Genomic DNA, 20,634 nt, shown 5'->3' on the forward strand with positions numbered 1-20,634 from the left:
GGAACCTTCCCCACCTGAGGTCACAGCACCTCCGCCCTCCCCTCCCCAGTCCTCATCACCTCCATCTTGGATAGGGTCTCCAACGATGCTTCAACTGGTACGCGTGAATGCTATCTGTGTACACTACGTGTTAGCATGTACAGTATGAGAGTGAGAAGTGGGGAGAGAGAGAGAAAGAAAGAAAGAGAGTGTGTGTGTGTGTGTGCGAGCAGGAGAAAGTGACAGCTTGTGTATACATGTCTATATAGTGAGACTACTTGCCTCAGGGCAGTGTCATAGTCACTATAGAGTTGCCCAACAGCAACACTCGTCTCTACCAATTAAAGTTCCAGTCTGCTACCATCATGGCTGGGTCCAGTCAGATCAATTCAGACCCCCCCCCCCTCCCGCCCCCTTTCACAAAGCCCCCCATAGGACATGCTAGCTATTAGTCTGTTAGGAGCAGTGTTGAAGTAGAATGAAAAAAAGTGTTTTTTTTTTTTAGGTACTCATTTTGATTAGGTGCAAGTGGTAGAAAAATCTGAAATGCCGGTGTGTACCAGCCCAGCTCGAGCACTGGTAGGAGTGACTGCATGGTGTCACCTTTGGCCTCGTCACTGCTCCAGTGTCAAACTACAGTTACAATGCCACAGCTTCCAATTGACTCATCTCCTCCAACTGCTCTTCTCTCCCCGGCAACTCTTCCCCAGGCTGTGGCTGTAAATGAGATGGACAGTAACTGGACCCCGTGTAGTTGGCATAGTGGTTCTGTATGCATGCACTGCATAGCAGTGAAGAGTTATAGCAGGCAGTGTTGTCGCATATGTTGGCCATATGAGTTGCTGTAGATTTCGATTCCACATTTTCACCACGTTCAGACGGTGGGTGTACATTATGTGTGTGAGCAGAGCTCTTTTAAGTCAAGGATACTGACAGTCCAAATGTTAAATTGGCTGCTAGTATATCTTCAAATACTAGACAGGGCCCTCTACCGTCGTATCATTCCAGCCATCAGAGAAAGCAACAGAGTGAAGCACAGAAAGCAACAGAGTGTCTGTAAAAACAATTTTTTTAAACTAACCCTTCATCTCATCTGTAGATGACTCGCAATTGCCGCTTGTCAAGCTATATCCAAGCAAGCCAGTGTGTGCTTGTGCCAGAGAAATATGGAAATGAGACACTCTTCCTGTTTACGGCCTGTTTACTACTTGGAATGTAGTGGCATGTCTGCTTCGGGGACGTTCTAGAAAGTAATCACTTATTGATCCTCTTGGCTATACATTTCTCTGGCACTAGTACACCACTGGCTCACTTGGACATGGGGTGATAGTGTATAAGCGGCACTATTGAGCACTATTGCTATTCTCTGTGCATGCTGTGTATACACTAACACTGGGACTGATGCTCAAGCCTGCTGCCTCATAAGCCTTGTGTGGTACAGTATCAGTGGCACTGCCACCTGCTATGTTGTGTCTGAACTGAGATCTTACTGCCTGGCCATCCACTACTCTGCCAGTGAAAAAGGGGATATTCATACAAAAGGTTCTACCTAGGACAGAAGTGCTCCTGCTCTCCCTGTGGGAGAACCCTTTGAACCCATTTCCACAGAGAGGGTGCTACATGGGCTCTAAAAAGGTTATTCTATAAAGACAGCTGAGGGACCCTTTTGGAACACTCTCTAAAGGGCTATATTTCAACGGTGTAAAAAAAAACAGTCTTGGCGCAGGGCACTGGCGGTGGTGGTGGCGATGTGGGGTGTGTCTGAAATATTAGTGCTATTTTTCAAGGCCAGAATCTTTCAGCCCACCTGAGGCACTTAACCTGCTCATCGTCATGGATATGCCTCTACTACCACTACTCTGACCACGTGAGCACAGACGAGACGGTGCTTCTGCGCTGTGGTATTTTCACCAGTTAGCGCTGACACAATTTGCCAATATGCCTGCATTCGGACATGGCGTCCATTTTGCGCTGGCTGAAAATAGAGCCCTCTGAGTGTACACAGGGACCATAGCGCTCTTCCCCGCAAGGTTGGGGTTGAGAAGCAGTTTAATTTGGTTTAGTCCCCTTCAACTGCAGCTATAACCAGTTCCACCCTCTGTAAAATTGCCGGGAGTGTTGCTATCAATCACATTTGACGTATCACTGGACAGAACATGGGGAAATTTAAATGAAGTGATTCTTCAGAAATTCGACTGCAAAAAGAGCGTAAGGCACATAAGAACATATTGGCTGTTGAAAATCTCTCAGACACAACATATTGTATCTATGGCATGGAGATTGAGGGGGAAGAGCTTTTGATGTTAACTGGCCCTTGAATGTGTCTGTTTCTGATTTCAGCAGAGTATTTCAGGAGGCCCGGGGAAGACAGGCCGGAGTTTCTAACTGCTTCTGTGTACAGGTGATGCCATCCAACGCCAAGCACTACAGCATCAACCCAGAGAAAGAGAGTGGAGGTGGCACCATGTAAAGAACAAAAGAAAAATGTCCGAAAAATCATCTCAGAAAAAGATACTACGATCTGCTGTACTATAATCAAAACCTGGCTTTCAGATACTTTATATCCAGCTGTAACCCATGACCTTTCTGTAGGATTTTTAAGAAAAAAATTACTTTATCAATTTTCCTTATTTGAATAGTTTATTTTCTTAGTTTCTGTGTAGCCTTTGAATTAATCACAGAAGATTAATTCTAGTTAATCTAAACTTGGTATTCATTATTTGTGTATTTGTTATACTCCCTGAAAAGAGTAACTATGTATACAGTATGTAAACTGGCTTATTTCTGTTTATTTCTGGGGGGGGTTTCTTCCTTTTTTGGAGATTACTATGTTGCAATGGATATTTGTTTTTTATTTTTGGTAATGGAAACATCTTCAGGCGTAAGTTTGCACACACAAGACAACTGATATTAACTAGTGAGGCTTGAATAGAGTCGACGTTAATTGAAGTTAAAAAAAAAGAGATGGTAAACTTATAAATCTTAGTAGCTATTTTGGGTTTTGTTTCTTGTAATGTAGTTAACCATATTTACCTATTTTGGGCAATAAGAGGACTACAATATTTTCACAGTCCTTTTTTATAAATGTTTTAAAAATGTTTTTGTTGTCAGGATAAAAAAAGAAAACTTTTCTTTTAATACTTTGTGAATTCAAATTTTAAAAAAGACAAATAACTGTAAATATTATTCCAGTCACTGCATATAATCGTTTCAGAGAGATAACCATGCCATTTGTGATGGTTTATCATAAAGGCTGTACTGTGCTGGAGTGCAACTGTCAAAGATGATGACAGTGAAAACCATATGATATGATAGCCATTTGCAGCACAAAGGCCATGATAACCCCATTGAGGACGAGATCCTACAAGAACACTGTTGGCTTGCTCTGTAAATACTGTCAGCTTTCTTATACTGTGCTAATGTCATACCAGCATATTGTCTACATTGTGAGCTAAGATGTGCACAGCTTCAAAAAGATGACAAGGTTAACACTGGACATTGACACATAATGTCTTTCAAAGAGGACACCTACTGTACCTGTTCAATTCCTTTTTGACACTCACAAGTGAAAGGCTTTCACTGGGACTGGGAAGTCAATACTATAAAAAAAAAAAGAAAAACGTGATCAAATCCAAAGCACACTTTTACTTTGTATCTGTTGAAAAAAATACCAGATGTTGAATAGTGTCCAGACATTTCACACCGATCTGCGTGTGTTGTTTCATTTCATATGTTATGATTGTTTCCATTTCTGTTTTGCTTATTAGTGCTGTTTGCCCATTTGAACAGAGGGCCTGATTTTAATGTGACAGAGGCAATATTTCAAGTCAGACATATTTTAAATTTATTGGATGTTGTCTTGAACTAATTAGTAAGGCAAACATCTTCTACCATTACCTCAGTGAATTTAGTCATAGAAGAGATAACAAATTAATTTATTCTAGGATTAAACAGATTGAAATTATGAATGGATTATTCAACCAAGTTGTTGCACTGTGACAATAGGAAGGATGTGACCATATTCTATTTGCACATTTCAAGTCTTTGCTATTTGAAATGGTCTTGATCGGGCAATATTGTATATGAAGGATTGTTTTGTTTTTTAAATCACTATTTAAGACAGAGATTAAAGATATTGGCTGTTGCAATTGGAATGCAAAATTCTTGGATTTCAGCCCAATGGATTTGTATGTTCATGAAAATATTTCTCCCATACAAATTAGTCCATAGATAAGCATTTTAGAGCTAGCCAAATAAAAAGTTTAAGGAAAACTTTGAGCAGAATGTTATACCATAGCCTCTGCACTAATGTCCTGCCAATAGGGACTGGATTTGCTCAAATAAAGGTTCTTCTTTATAAATCTAAAATGCTATTTAAATATATTAATTGATTACAGTGTACTGTTTTATCTCTTTGCAGATTTGTTTTACGATATGTCTTCTTTTTTGTTTCATTTCATTTCGCTCAACAACCAGGTGAAGCAGAATGCAGGATTCTTTTTAAATAAAATGGGGACTTGATGAAGTAATAATCAAACTAACAAAAAAACGAAACATGTATATTGTCAATTCAAAAGAGAAAACATATGTTCCCTTGAATGATTTACATTTTTAATCAGAAGGATTTGTATCAATATTTTTGTGGTTGTTAATGATTATATTAATAATAATTATTATGCTAACAATAATATTATGTACTGTACATCCATCAAATTCTCTCTCCATTCCCTGTCACCTTATACAATAATCTTATGTTTATCATCAATGTATTTCAGTAAAGTGTGAAAAAAAAAAGAAAATGTCTAATTACCTTGTAACAGAGTGCTGTCTTTGATGCCAGTGTAGTGGTCTATACACTTATTTGTTGACTCTCCCCCTCTCTCTCTCTCTGGCTCTCTCTCTTTCTCTCCCTGTCTCTCTCTCTCCTAGTGACTAGTGGTAGATGTTTTGTAGTTAAGATTAAGAAGTAGATGTAGTTATTAGCAGATTTAGGACCAGTAAGGATAGAACTTTATCTTATTAATTAATCATAGTTACACAGAAATGCTGACATTTGTTTCGATAGCATTTTTCTAAATTTATTTTCTGTTTTGCTGATCTCACGTGGTTTCAACTAACCAAAGCTCTCATTGAAGACATTTGAAGAAGAAATTGCTGTAAGACCGAATTGTAAACAAGGCATTAATTGGATCCCCACCCTTGAATGTTTAAAAAGGGGTGTGCCATACTACCTTAAATGCTAACGCTAGTTATGCAAAACAGTTTTTTTTAAGTACTGTTATTATTATTTTTTAAGCGGGACACAAGCTATAATTATGAATAGGATGGATTTTACTACATGAATGGGAAAACATTATATTATATTTAGAAAGTTATAACAGATTAATGATGATAAATGGTAATAATAACAATAATGACTATTATGGATATCATTAATAAACTATAAGTGTAATGTTTGTACTCTTAGAAATATCACAGTTGCCCATGGCACTACTATTTTTGGATACTGTTTTGTTATGTGTCAACATAGATGACCAACAACATTTTAGTGAATTATTTTTAATGCGGGAACCATGGAACCAGCTCTTTACTCTAATCAAAGCCAGGTTGTCATTAAGTCCTTTGGTCATCAAACAACATTTGTTTTATTTTATATTATATTCTTTCAAACTCCTCCTGCTCTTAAGGATTAAGCACTATTAAGTGCTCAATTTTAAAGTCTTGCCTTTCGCTGTACTGGTTATTGGTATAGCACTTGCACATTGCAATAACTTATCTTTATTATCTCTAAAGCAAAACGAGACAGTGCAAAAGCTATTGTTGAGTTGGTGTAGGACAGATTCAGTGAAACTAGACTTTCAGTCTTAAATACTATTTCATTTTAGCAATGCATAATCAGAGGGCAGGTAGGATAGGCTTGTGTTTACAGTGTCATGCATGCAGTCCCTCCAATATTTGGATAATGCTCATTTCAACCCTGTCGGCAAGTGTGGCAACATTATGTCACCACTAAGAGCAAGAGGAATACAGAGATTAAGCAGTAGCTGGTAAGATTGCAAGATAGTACCTTTGTTTGAAATGTTCCTTTAAGGATATCACCACCTGTTTTTTGATTAAAGTAAAAGCTGGTCTTTTTTTCAAATAGTTGACACCATCTTCATGAGTAATGTCTTTTTTAATTTTTGGGGGATTTGATCTTGTAGCTTGGACTTTAAGGTAGCATGGCTCTGTTGTTGTACTTTTTCACATTGACGGCAGTTTACAGCTGATGAATGTTACACATCTTACTAGACTAGTTTATCATTGGATAATTGTTAGTTTAAAAAAAAACATGAAAAGAACAAAAAAAACGACCTGGAAGGTGATATTTGGAGCGTACTACCGTATCCATTTAAACTTGAATCTTGAGGCAAGTGCTAGGCAATGGCCAAACAATCATCCCGTCACTGAATTCAGATTCATAGCGTACGCATTCTGTAATCACAGGTACATATGTATATACATATACACAGAATAAGGATATATATGCGTGTATATATATCTGTATGGAATATCTTTGTCTATTTGTCAAAGCTTAACTTTCATTTCAGATTAAATGAACTATTCTATTTGAAATGTTTTAAGTAGCCAACACTGTTTGTATCATGTTAAACACAGTTTTTTTTCCCCCCCATGATGCATCATGGCTGTACTGGAAAACGTGGGATGTAGATGCTGCAACTGATACTTGAGGGGTAAAAAGCATTGTTGGTTATTGAGTAACAATGGCACAGGTCACTGCTAAGCAGAGTGTGTGTGTGTGCGCGTGTGCGTATACGTGTGTGTGTGTATGTGCGTGTGTGTGTAGGTTTAGAGAAGAGGTACAGTTGTTATTGTCCAGTCTGTTCTGTGGACGTCGGTTCTACACATGGCCCTACCTTAGCAGAGGCTTTCTCTCATGCTCCCATGTAGGGTTTGTCCTCTCTGATTGCCTTGCCCATTCCTAACACTTGCCCATTTTTTAATGTTAACGGACTTTTTACCGCGAGAGCTGACTGAACGGACTGACTGTCTGAAAGCATCTTTCAGGTCTTCTTGTATGGCTTGCTCAAGCCCTGTTGTAAAAATAAAATAAGTGGATGGGGGTCTCTCACATCTCAGATGTGGAAAGTATAATTTTATATTTGTATTTTCAAATAATGATAATAATAAAAAACGTTTGTGAAAGGTTTCCATCCTCTACTGTGGTCCAGAAATCAATGTGTTTGTCTGGAGAAAAAAATACAATAAAATAAACTGTTTTGAACCATTTCACTCAGTTTTTATTTCTATATCTATTGTTATTGTGGATTTGTTGTCATCTTAAATGGTCTGGGGATATAACATGACTATATTTGGAAAATAATGTAGAAGATGCACCAAAATTAAAACACAAAAAGTTTAATATCTGGCCCATAGTGTTTGTAATTTCATTGTGTGGCATCCATTCCCATCCCCAAAGGTCATTAGTGTTTCATCAATCAGGATTAATTAAATACACAGAATTGTTGTAAATCCAACATTTACATACTGCATGCCATACAGTGGGCATGCACTGTATGTAGGTCCCTTTAAGGACCATTAACTTAATACCTTATGTATAATATGGAACTGTAAAATATGGCAGGGAGCCCATGACCCCTGTAGGTAGGCTACCTACAGAGCAACCTCACAGGTGGGACGACCACACAAAACTCTCTCTCATAGTCAGAACAACCGCGTCACAACTGTTGAATGCTATGGAGGAGTGTTAACTTAACCACTTATAAGCCTCTGTCCCTTGAACATGTGACTGTTTGTGCATTTGTGTGAACCAGCTGTTCCGTCGCCTGACTAACGCCATACTCCATTTCAGTCAGTCGTTTAACCATTTATTGCATGAAAATGGTAATACATTTAAGCTTGACATATTTGGATGACTCTGCTCTTTAGAGCTCCCTGCCTGGAGTGTAACGACCACAACATACAGGTGTATAACATGGCAGGGAGCCTATAACTCAGACCCCAACACAGCAGAACGGTCTGTCAGCCAGTATGCCTATGCGTAACGACGTGCTGTAGCGTTTCATGCTTCTGGGATCATGTTTGTGTTCTAGTTACTCGTTAAAATCAAATCGTGCCATCTCAGCGCTCATCAGAATACACAGACTGAGCATCCTCTCCAAACATTCGAAAAGCTAATACATCTCTTGCGGATGCTCCCGTCTCCTCCACACATCAAACCCATTGACAGTTGGACATGATTATTTTTATCCTTGAAGTTAAAGTAGGAGGGTCTATTCCATTCTTGACAGAGCAGTTGTTCAATCACAGGAAGTAAAGGCACTGCCTCCCATCACGTGACTTACAATATGAATTTGGGCATTACCCCTTCATAATCACGCATCGCTTTGCATACCCATCTGGAGGCGCTTATATTTTAATATTAAAATATGCTTTGTTATTAACCATACAGAGCCAAACTTCCCTGCCAATCTTTATTATTGTAACTGCCAACCTATATAAGGCTCTACAGTACCTTGGAACATGGGAATATTCTACTCAATGAATTATGGGTTTACAGTGAAATGATCACTGCTTCCTGCATATGCTTCAGGATTGACAAAGGGACATCATGAAACCACCTTCATGGCTCTGTGCTAGACTCTAGTTCACAGAGCACGTCTGCGATTCACCATGAATTATTATCAAGATCTGAATAGTCATTCTCCTCGACACTATGCAATCAGTACCCAGCCAACCACCTGATTATGCGAGCTTTGCCGCACTCTGTCTCATACAGTTCATGTTGCCTGTATTTCAGGCTGTTATTGCTGCGCACCATCGCAGACACATCTCCATATCATACATTTACGGTCTTAGCATTTTTGGGCCTTGACAATGTCTTTGTATGTAATCTAATGTAACGTTTGTATTTATGCTGAGGACCATCGACCCATCTTCATCAGGGTAGCCGTTGACAGCTTGGAGTTTGAGGCCGCTGAGGTGGCAGCGCCAATACCTTGACATGAGGTAAATAACAGGTCATTTCACTCTTTACCTGCAGTGAACTGTGTTTGAGGCAGGGCTGGACACCCTTGTGGAGCCAGATGCAAAACCAAAGTATTTTAAAGCCCGACCCCCTAACCTACAGTATGCTTTGAAGGATAAAGTGAAAACTGAGATGACCAGGTTAGAAACTGAGGGGATTATTGAGCCTGTTAGAGTGGGCAGCACCCATTGTGCCGATAGTCAAACAGGACAAATCCATTAGGATATGTGGGGACTACAAAGTAACAGTAAACCATCTACCTTATACCAAAAACGATCGTAATGGAACACACCCAGTCGCAGACAAGGTTTTAGCCATTAAAAATGCCCCAAAATCAACAAACCAGACACAGCTGAAACAATTCCTGGGCATGTTTAACGTGTTTTGCCTAATGTGTAAACAGTGCTGGAACCACTTCAACTTCTTAAGAAGTTTCACCAGCACTTGTATGGCAAACACTGCTCTATTGTGATAGACCACAAGCCCCTACTCGGACTACTGGGAGAGAACAAAGGCGTTCCACAGATGGCCGCAGCCCGGATCCAGAGATGGGCATTGACACTGTAGGCGTACAAGTACACTCTAGCCTATAAGGAAGGCAGAAATGCAGACGTCTTGAGTCGACTTCCTCTACCAGAGACCCCCACAGCGACCCCCCAGGTGGGAGACGTGATACTGCTCATTGATCACATGAACAGCGCCCTAGTGCAGGTGCAACAGGTCTCAAACCTATGACCTCTGAATTGCCAACACTGTCCGAAATACAGGATGTAAACCAACTACGCCACCGAAAAGCTAGCAGTTCAATGGCGCTGGTGGGGGTAGTTCAACTTCAGCAGGAGGATTGAGTTCATCACCTTTTCAACTCGGTTATACATACAGTCAACATTCAAATCCAAATCTGATGTGAAAAATTTGTGACAAAAGTTCCATAATGTATTTTTAAGATTACAGTATGAGTTGGCCAAGGAATCTCAACCACCTGACTGATGACATAATTTACCTGCAGTTATACCAGACCTTTGACCACAGAATAAGGAAACAATGACGATATTCGTAGTTTACTTCCACCCACCGTATTGAAGCAGGCCTGCAAATGCAAATGGAGGCCGGAAGGATACAAACAACACAATAGGGAGAAGGATGGGCCATACCAGCAAATCAATAGTTTACTTCCTATGTCCTCATTGAAACCTATCTAGGGCTGTTTCACGCCCTCATTTATCAAAACATTTCATCGCGTGTCATCATCTGTTCTTGTCATTTTCTCAGGGCAAGCACATTAGTCTGTTTGCGGCATGAGCTAGAAAACGTCCATCACTGCCTGGTCCGACTGTCCGTACGATGCCTGCCACACAGCTGTTCAACCGTAAGTAATTTTTCAGACTTATTTTTCAGACTCATAACTTCAAAGGCGAGTGCACAAATGCTTCCCCATTTCCCCACCCCAATTCTCAGGAGTGGGTGCACGTCCAGAAATGGCAGGAGACTAAGGCTGTATCGCTCCTCTTGAGTGATATCCGTAACACACAAGGCGAGAGTTTCTGTCCTCACAAGGGCTTAGTTGGGAACTGTTTTACCTGAAAATGAAAAATGCAACGTGCACTGCCAGCAGAAATTAATGTCATTTTTAATTTGAGCTGCCGTCCCATTTCTAAATGTGAAATTGCTTCAGAGGAGTTAAGGTGTGACAGCTATTACAAATGTGTGGAAATCCATCTTCCTCCCTCCCTGCGGCTTCCACACTCGCTCGCCCTCTTGTTTTTTGGCCAGGAGGAGCGCGCACACGCACACACACACACATACACACACATACACACACATACATACACACACATACATACACACACATACATACACACACATACACACACCACCTGTCCTCCCAAGCTGCACTCTAGAGCCCTCAGGTAGAGTCATGACTCACTGGGAAGGCGAGCTGCCAGGGGAGCAGCCCTGGTTCAAGTCCAGAAACAACCCCCCAGCCCCCATCCCCAAGACACTTCTGGAGATCTGAAATGATTGGGGAGGTATAAGTAAGATTAGTAAGAATGAATATTCCACCAAGCCTATCAGGGGGCAAGGTGGAGCTCGCATTATCTTGCTTACATCTATACAATCATTTCAGATCTACACACCTTGTAGAAGAGTACGAGAGGCTCAGCCCACTGATAACTAAGTGGAACACACGTGTCGTAAGACACAGAGGCTGTGTAAAGAGATAAATTGAAGACTAACTTGCTGAATTGATAGTGCCTAGTGTGTTTTTTATCTGCTATGGTTCTATGTTTTATGTTTTATTATTTTATTGTTCTTTGTCTTCTTGTTTTATTATTGCCATTTTATTTACAGTTGTAAATAACTGTAAACTGTAAAGCACATCAAACTGCACTTCGGTATGAAATGTACCATATAAATAAAGTTTAGACATCTGAAGACCTGAAAGATACATTATCCAATATATGTATGTTTATCTTTCACTTGCCAATGGGGAAGGTTTCTTTTGAATGTCAATTAATAGAAGACAAATGATATAGTACTCTGTGTTAGAGTGACGTAGTTGGTAAGACCAAGACCTTGGAGTCACAGCACTGAGCAGCTGAGCTCTGACCCGGGGCATCAGCTGACTGAAGAGAACCAATTAAAAGGTTTGACAAATGATTGCAGGTGTGGAGGGGTTGTCTCACGAGGACTCATTTGGTGAGTCCAGCGCTCTCTGGTGTACATTTAAGCCTGAAATGCTCTCGGTCTCCAGTTGTGTTGATGTGGAGGGCTGGAGTATCACTAGAGCTCTTTGTTTCTCCCCTCCCTCTGCCAAACCTACCATACTTGAGTTTAAATATACTAAAGTATATTAATTGATATTAAAATGAGCCAGTTTAAATTGTACTAAAGTATACTTATAATAAGATTATCTGAGATGTACTTTAAACACACTTAGAATGTAACTTTAGGTCATATTCAAAGCGACTGTCAAATAGTATGAAGTATATTATAATTGAATAATAATATTAAATAATTAATAATGTGTCACTAGAATATTTCTGTGTATACTAAAAGTTATATTCTAAACTTGGTTCATTTTATATTTTTAATTGGGATTTTTTCAGGATATTCTGCAAATGTTTTTGTTCAGAGCCGATGCTGAGATGGTTTGCTCATGGCCCAATACGACCAAAATATATGTAAAGTTGAACGCGACATTATTCTGAAAAGAAATAAATGTATTCAATTAATTGGATTGTAATTTCAAATCCAAACTTTTGGAATGTAGAAGGAAGAAAAAAATGCTTCACTGTCCCATTGCTTACGCAGGGCACTGTATATATTGATAATTTAGCATGACTGTGTCTAAAGAGGATCACTGATTTTTCAGTGCACCACAGTATGCCATGAAGTATTACATAACCCCCTCCAACCCAAATCTTTGAGCAAGATCTTTAAATCATTTAATCAACCCTTTCCATAGCCCCTGTTTTGCAAAGCACTCATCGCTTGATTGGAGGTGTCTGCAGTTGAAGCAGACCTTTCCCTGCGGCCCACCATGTTGCACCACACCAATTACATTTCATTCCCCCCCCCAGCAACTTTGCCATGTTAGATCTCTTTTTATCTCTCTCTCTCTCTCTATGCACGGAGAATACAACATTTAACTTTGAGCTGCGAGGCATCCCAATCATCTCTCCCCACATGCTCCAATCAGCGCCTCGTTAGCACCTGACACTACCTGCCATTAACAAAGCACACTAATTAGGGCCCCAATCAGCCAGCAGGAGTATACCCTCCAAACCCACTGTAGAGTAACCACGAGTGGGCCAGTTCATTTCAAATTACACACACACTTTTTAATGACAAGCCCTCTGTCCCCACCTTTCAGTTTAGGCCTAATTTCCATACACTCCACCAAAACGTTCTCAAACGATAAACGGCACTGTCACTGTCACGTGTTCTGTAAGAAACCTCTGTGGAGTTAGTTAAGTGGAGTATATTGGAGTATAAATTCCCAATTAGTCATTCTGGGACAGAATGATGGAGACTCAGCAATTGTCCTCATCTTTCAGGGGTCAAACTAAGCCATTTCCCATAAATAGCCTGAAATGGTTCAATAACCACAGATTTGTTATTAGCAGAAGTGAACATTACATATCCATTATTTTTCTCTTAAATATAAGTTTTGTTTTAGTTTAGTATACAGTGCCAACTGTCAAAATGGTCTACGTAGAGATAAGGTGAAGATTATGATTATTTTACATCAATACACTACATATTTGACAAATTGGAAATAGTCACACATACCCGAACAGTTTCACATTTCAGGGAGAAGGAGAATGAGGCAAATAACCACTTAACGTCACATGTAAGTAAGCTGAAAAGCTAGTGCCAGTATTGGGAGGACGATTTTGCTCAGGGGTAATTTCTTAATTTGTGCGGTTTCATTGCGCACCAAAAAGCAATCTCTCTCCCGTGTGACTGTGTCAAATTGACTATGTACAGCAAAATGCACTCATCTGCATAGCTGTCACAAGGCTTCATAAGATGTGGCACCCAATAACTTCACAATGCACAGAATTACTGGTGTCAATTTTAATGTGACATAGCAATTTACACCACACACTGTGGGGACGAGCACACGTTTCGAGCGGCTGCATGGTTAATAGGTGGAACGCTATTTGCATTATAATTTGGCTAGTGTGAAGTGTAATCAAGCTGTATTTGACTCAATGGGAGAGCGGTGGCTCGCTGGGCGACATATCAGGGTCTTGGGAGTCGTGCTGACTGGGTTTGCATGTAAATTGGCCTGGCACTTCGTACCCTGAGAGAGCTTTTAACCAAGATTAGTTTGCATATTCGGCTGAAAAGCCAGAGGACGCCAAGTAGACCTTGCGGCTTCTTCTCGGCACTCATTAACTGCAATTAAATGGCGAGCTGATGTTTTTGGCATGCTTAATTCTCAATTATACAGTAGATATTTAAGATTTGCATGATGGAGGACCAAGCTATTTTAAGAAGCTGATGACTCCAGTGTGAATTGCGTGACTGGCTATGGTTTGGTGGATCCTTTTGCTTCATTGCAGGGAGATATCTGGATTTCTCAGTATGGTAAGAACATTACCTTGTATCACTGCTCCCCCTCCCTTTTAAGTGTGCCCCAATTCTTGCAAGACCTGATGTCTGATAGAAACCGTAACCGGCAGAATGTTGGTTGAAGCGCAGTCCACTCTCCTCCTCAACAAGACCCTGATGTCTGATAGGGCACCCACAGGAAGGCTTTGAGAGTGGCAGCTATACCTGCCTGGATATCCTGTATTACAGGGTTAATTACGTTTTCTTTTATTTAACCTTTATTGATGCAGGAAACTTAATTGCCAAATAAGCAATTAAGAAGCTTTCCTGTGTATATATCACAACAGCTGCTAAGACAAGTCTATAATCAGGGAAAAGCCTGACAGTAGAGAGAAGTGTAGCACCATGTTGTCTGGAAAATGTATTTCCATTTCCTTGTTAAATCAGTCCCATCCTCCTTAGGTAATGATAATGAAGGACTGATTGCCCTTATCCACTGGGCATGTTGCTATCTGCCCATTATTCATAACTGTTATCGCCATCAGAGATTTTATTCCACCTAAATCAATAACAGCCTCAGAGGAAAACCCATTGTGGGCTGACAAGGAAGCAGGGAGACTCATCCATCACCAGCCAGTGACAGGACAGGGAGACAGAGGAAATGGTGGGAGGTTTTCCACAAGACTCTTCAGGGATCAGGCCTTATAAACATGACAGTTTTAAATCGTATTAGGGTTTGGTCACACAACGTCATATCAGCAAACCGTTCTCACACCTAGCAGTCTTACAGTACTTTCTTATGGTCCTTATTTTGATTCTGATTTAATTCAGGACCAGAAGTATTTCTAATCGTAGAAATTGGGCTGAGGGGTGGTTTGGTCCAAGAGAGCAGGTGGGAGGAGGAGGGTGTCACAGTCAACAGTTGCAGCCACCATTCATACCATGTGTTTATTCCCGTACTAACACCAGGGAGTTTCAGAGTTGGTATTCCACAACCATGGAACCAGTTGTGTAGTGCAACTGTTAATGAAAGGTTTTTTTGACTAATCCATCGTTGCCTCCTAAAGAGATCCCAAGTGTCCCTCTAGTAAATCTCTTTCTCTATTTCTCTTGCTCTCAATCCCCCTCCTCCCCCGCTCTCTTACCCAGACTATTCATCACTGTGGCATTTGATGGTAAAACAATGAGAAATGCAGACGTGCCTTGTTCACAGCATGAATTTGTTAGTTGTCCTGGTAGTGATTTGTTCCATTTTTATAAATGCTCCTTCTGGCAAACGTTTAGCATGATACAATGCATGACAAGAACAAAACACATCTCTAAACTGGTGTCTATATGACGTGAAGTCTTGACTGCAAATGGCATAAGGTACAACACACAGTTCATTATTTCAACAGTACAGTTTAAACAGACAGTCTGTTAACAGAAGTCTGTCAACATGAATTAAATGAGAACCTGAAGAGGAGGTTGGTGTTCGCATTCATTCCTCCCTTCCACCACTCACAAAGGCTTGATCTCAGCAGGTTAATTGGGTTTGTTGGTGGTAGCTATAGGTTTATATTAGATGTGTGCTTCTCTTCTCCCCGGGGATTAGCATGGGGATGACAGGAGTTTGACATCCAGACTCACAGCTCTCCTACAGCTCCTCATTTTGCTCGGATAATTTTGCTATTAGTGGAAGACAATTAATAGCCAATTTAACAGGAGGTCAAACTAGTCACCAGCCACTCCGTCAGACGATGGAAGTCAGTTCAGCTGACCCCAACAATGGAATTGGTGCTCTTAGGATAAGGTTTTAGGACGTAGTTGTGGCTACATGTGTGGGACTCACACAGTGCTAACCTCCCATAGCTTGTATCGAACCTGATCTGGTGCCTTCATCCGCTCTGCCTCCCATTGTGTTGTTTTGATGTACATCACTGTCGTTAACCTTATTGACGTCTCCGCCGTCCCCTGCTAATGACATCATAAATGGCTCCTCGTGATAAGATGGGCTTGAAAGATTTTGCTTCAGTTATCAAAACAAATTAACCTTCAGATATTTCATCGATCCCACGGACGCCGCAACGCTTTCAAGTCCTCCTCCCGTATCTCCCCCTCTTTCTCGCTCTCTCCCCCCTCATATGACCAAATGTAATCTTTCGCATTTCATTTACACATGCATTATTATTTATACAGGGGCAGATTACATGCAGGCGATGGCACAGATTGGATTTTGGTCAGAGGCCTGGGTAGGGGCTGGGGTAATTATGGTGGAGATGAATGGGACAAGGCTAGGGCCCAGATGCTGCTGATATGAGAAGGCTTTATTAAATATGGAGCTGGATGATCAAACCCAGAGCCCTGAGGCTATTGACCGCCTCTGGAAGGATCAAGGTATGAGGGGCAAAGAACTGATGGTCAGATGAATATATTAATTGTGTAGGGGAGACCAGGTCTGATTGTCACACTTTTTACTCTCTCCCATATTACTTGGCTTACATACTCTAAACACATCAATTGATTGAACAAGTTCTCACAATGAATTTGGCATCTTGTTAACCTTATAGCTCAAAGCTTATAGCTATAATTCAAAATTTAAATATTCAAGGTTTAACATGCTCTGCCAAATGTGATAACCAGGATAAAAACTGTAAAAAAATAAAAAAGGCGTCTGAAAAAATAATTGAAGCTATTAATGAAACCGTAAAACTGCCTTGATTGACTAAATACGTTTTATTAAAAGATGAAAACAAGTTGTTTAATAATCTTATTAAAAAATGTTGATTTCTTCAGCCTCATGAAACCGCTTGAAACACTGCTATAACAAGAATAGAAGATGAAACCAATCTAAACTGATTTGTCAATTATTATGGTTTATATCAATGATATCAACTATCATAAATAACATTTTTCAACCATTGAATCTATTGTACAACCAGCCTGGACCCGCTCTCTCCTATAGGTCTGATCAAGAATCTTGGCGAGTGGTTTCATTTACATGACATCCCGGCATTAAAATTTGATCTGCGTCCACTTTGCATTCTAATACAGGGTGAAGATATGCAGGTCAGGGCTGACACTTGTATGCACGGTCATATCTGCTGTTTCGTAATGGCAAGGGAGTGGCAGCTCAGCATACAGATCTATAGCTGTATTTCCAGTGGCGTTAACTCGATTTCCCCCAGTGGTTAATCTTTTATCAATTCATCAAAGCAAGCAGGTGAGAAAATCAATTAAGCCTTTATTCATGAGACGGTCTGAGGGAATCTCTGAAGAGAGGTTCCGTCCACTGTTCATGTGAACCTTAACGTTAACAGTGTCAGGACCTCCCAATGATCCTACAGTAGTTACACTATTCCAATATGCTCCACATGTTGAACTACTAATGTACATTCAATCTAATGGTAGTAGGAGACATATATATATATATATATATATATATATATATATATATATATATATATATATAGTATAGTAGTGCAGGGTGAGGTAAGAAACACAAAATTGGCTTATGAAAGTCTTCCTCCTTTTAAAATAATAAATTCAAATGTAAATTTAACATATGAAACAGAAGTAGCTGATAGCGATCAAACACTTGCATTCATGAGAACCTAAAACTGCCCTCTCTCCCTTTAAACATCCTTACTCACAGCAGTCAAACACTTACATTAATAACACCCCAAAACTGCTCAGACTCTCTTTCACACATTCTTAGCCAAGGCCAAAGAGAGAGAGAGAGAGAGAGAGAGAGACAGAGACAGAGAGAGGGGGTAAGAATAAGGGTTATTTTTCGAAATCTGGTCTTGTTAAAAGAGCAGCATTAAATATTGATTAGTCTGGGAGATACTCAATAAACTGTGATTCAGGCTCAAAGCTGTGGTCCAGCTAGGAGCCTGTCAGAGGCCACCACATCAATTATGACAGAGGGGGTTGGAGGCTGGGGTCAAGGGCTCGCCAAGCCACCTGCAGATACTAAAGACAAAATGAGATGAGGTCTACAGCCTTACACAGTGGTGGAGATGAGGGAGCTACAGCTTTACACAGTGGTGGAGATGAGGGAGCTACAGCTTTACACAGTGGTGGAGATGAGGGCTACAGCTTTACACAGTGGTGGAGATGAGGGCTACAGCCTTACACAGTGGTGGAGATGAGGGCTACAGCCTTACACAGTGGTGGAGATGAGGGAGCTACAGCCTTACACAGTGGTGGAGATGAGGGAGCTACAGCCTTACACAGTGGTGGAGATGAGGGCTACAGTCTTACACAGTGGTGGAGATGAGGGCTACAGTCTTACACAGTGGTGGAGATGAGGGCTACAGCCTTAAGCCATTCATATAAATTGGTATGGCTAAATGCTCGCCCCAGAGCCAGCCAAAGAAAGCTCAAGAATGGTAATGGACCAAAACAAGTGTCTGAGCCTACAACACACAAATATGTTAAAAAATTAGGTCTAACATTGAAAAACCTGAAAAAAAAACCTTTAACAACTCCACCCTGAAGCACTCTTAGAAACTCAATCAAAGACAAATGAAAACTATACTTTTTCTTCGCTTGTGAAGACAACAATTCCCACACACACACTTAAACAAAGTACAGCTGGTAACGGAGAAATTTACCTCCCAGTTTGCTGCTGTGATTAATTGTGTATAAAGATTCTTAAAGCAGACTCTGTGCGGCAGCTGTGGCAAGGTTTTCTGCAGGGCAGCACAGTCCTCCAGTATCATTTATCATAGTCAGACACTAGTGAAATGTTAAGAGTCCTATTGTGCCTTGTGCCAGTGAGCGCAGCCATAGTATAGTTCATACACAATATCTCTGGTTCTCTGGTCCACTCTCCTCTGTCCTGGCCCGGAGAGGGTGCGGAGCATATGAAAACAACAAACAACCAGTTACTTACAGGATACGTGCGCCTGCACACAATCGTAGTTACCAGCTAACTGTACATTCACACTGTTCGCCATATTATGGAGGTTCGAAAGCACTTAGATGATACGAATATCCGGCCCTCGCTCTACACTGCACCCCTCAAATAGTTCCTTCATGCAAACCTACAGAGCAAGTTGCCAGGCAACCGTTTGCTTGCCTGGGTAGCCAATCTGAGAAATAATGCTATCTTAGATTATCATTTTCGAACTGAATAGATACTGTAATTTCAACTGCGAAACTTCTTAGCTATACTGAAATGTGTGTGGTTAAACCAATTCAAGAGAGAGAATTTCCAAATGTGTGGTAGTTTTATTGTTTTACTTGAGAGTAGCCATGACGTTTTTCGTCCGCCATTTTTCTCGGTTTGAAGTCCCGCCCACTTACATATCTTAGTCCAATAAAAAAAAATATATTGGGTAAATCAGGAAGGAATTTTTGGAACTATTTGAAGCCTCCAGTAATTTCAGACTTGCAACCGAAACGTTGCAGGCCACTTACAACGTACGTGTTTTGCAGTAACTTCATTGGTTTATTACCACAGCAGTGTGTTCTGAAAAGTTTAAGTGTAACCTCACTTGCAATGTCATTTTGCCAGGGTTTAGGAGGCACCTGTGCAGCAGTGTTAAAGGTTTTAATCTCAACATTCAGATTTATGTAAATGCTTGGTTATAATGTTCCAAATGTTCTGAATGATTTTTTCCTTCAAAATGAAACTATATTCACAGACACAGAGAGTGAGTATGGCAAGGGTGAACATTCAAATCTGGGACTGTCTGTCATCAGTCATACTGGGACATCACCATTCATCAGCCCCCTGACGGTGTCTCCTATAGGACACATGTCATTCATCATTTCCATGGAAACTGCCTTTCTACTGGACAGCTCTGCAATCAGCAGCCCATCAGACCCCCAGTGTGCCTTGGCCTCTTTTGTCCCACTCTGCTACCCATCACAGCCAGATAAGATTATCACAGACAACCTCGACTCAGCACCCGTCTGCAGAAAGAAAGGCCGGGGAGGAGAAGATGGAGGTGGTGGTGGTGGGGGGGGAATTCTTCTTCAGATTCTTAGATTTTATTCTGTTTATGATGGGTCTTTTTCCTATCTCTTTCTGGCCCCAAAGCCTGGTGTTAAGCAATGCTACTGCTCTGGGGAGGAGGATGTGACAAAATGCATATACAAGGTGTGGCAACTTAATCAAAGGGATGGTTCACAATTTTGACATTCTTTGTCATTGTAGCAGCCTCAGAGTGGGGAATTTGTTTGTGTATGGTTTACGACAGGAACAAAGGGGAAGGTGTGACCCCCCCCACTCCCCCTATGTTTTCTACATCATTAAGCTACATCCAGCAGCCTTGCAACCTTCCAATGTAGTGGAAACAAAACAGGGAAAGCAGTTAACATAAACTAACATTTAATTCAAATAACATTCCTCCTGAAGTGTATTTAGAATCAGCAATCATATTAGTCTACATTGCCAATTTATATCCTGACCTTCAACAGGCAAAATAAATTAAATAAAGTACATGGTAATTATTTTGTCTTATTGCTGTTCAGTGAGGACAAAAGAGGAAAAAGGTACTTGGGAAGAGAACTATTTGCCCAGGGAACTAAGTGTACCTCTGTCATCAGAA

The 20,634-nt window shown here is 40.6% G+C and overlaps 1 protein-coding gene across 2 annotated transcripts in view; it reads left to right on the forward strand.

Annotated features, from left to right (window-relative positions):
• msi2b (musashi RNA-binding protein 2b) overlaps positions 1 to 7,261 on the forward strand; it is a 177,872-nt gene extending 170,611 nt beyond the window's left edge. Inside the window, exon 15 of one of the 2 annotated variants that reach the window (XM_083685289.1) lies at positions 2,320 to 7,261. The gene's annotated coding sequence lies outside the window, so the exon portion shown is untranslated. The remainder of the gene's footprint in view (positions 1 to 2,319) is intronic. The other variant, XM_083685290.1, reaches the window with a different exon arrangement.
• The last annotated feature ends 13,373 nt before the right edge of the window (positions 7,262 to 20,634 follow it).

Source organism: Argentina silus, assembly GCF_951799395.1.
Source record: "Argentina silus genome assembly, chromosome: 14".
NCBI classification, from domain to species: domain Eukaryota; kingdom Metazoa; phylum Chordata; class Actinopteri; order Argentiniformes; family Argentinidae; genus Argentina; species Argentina silus.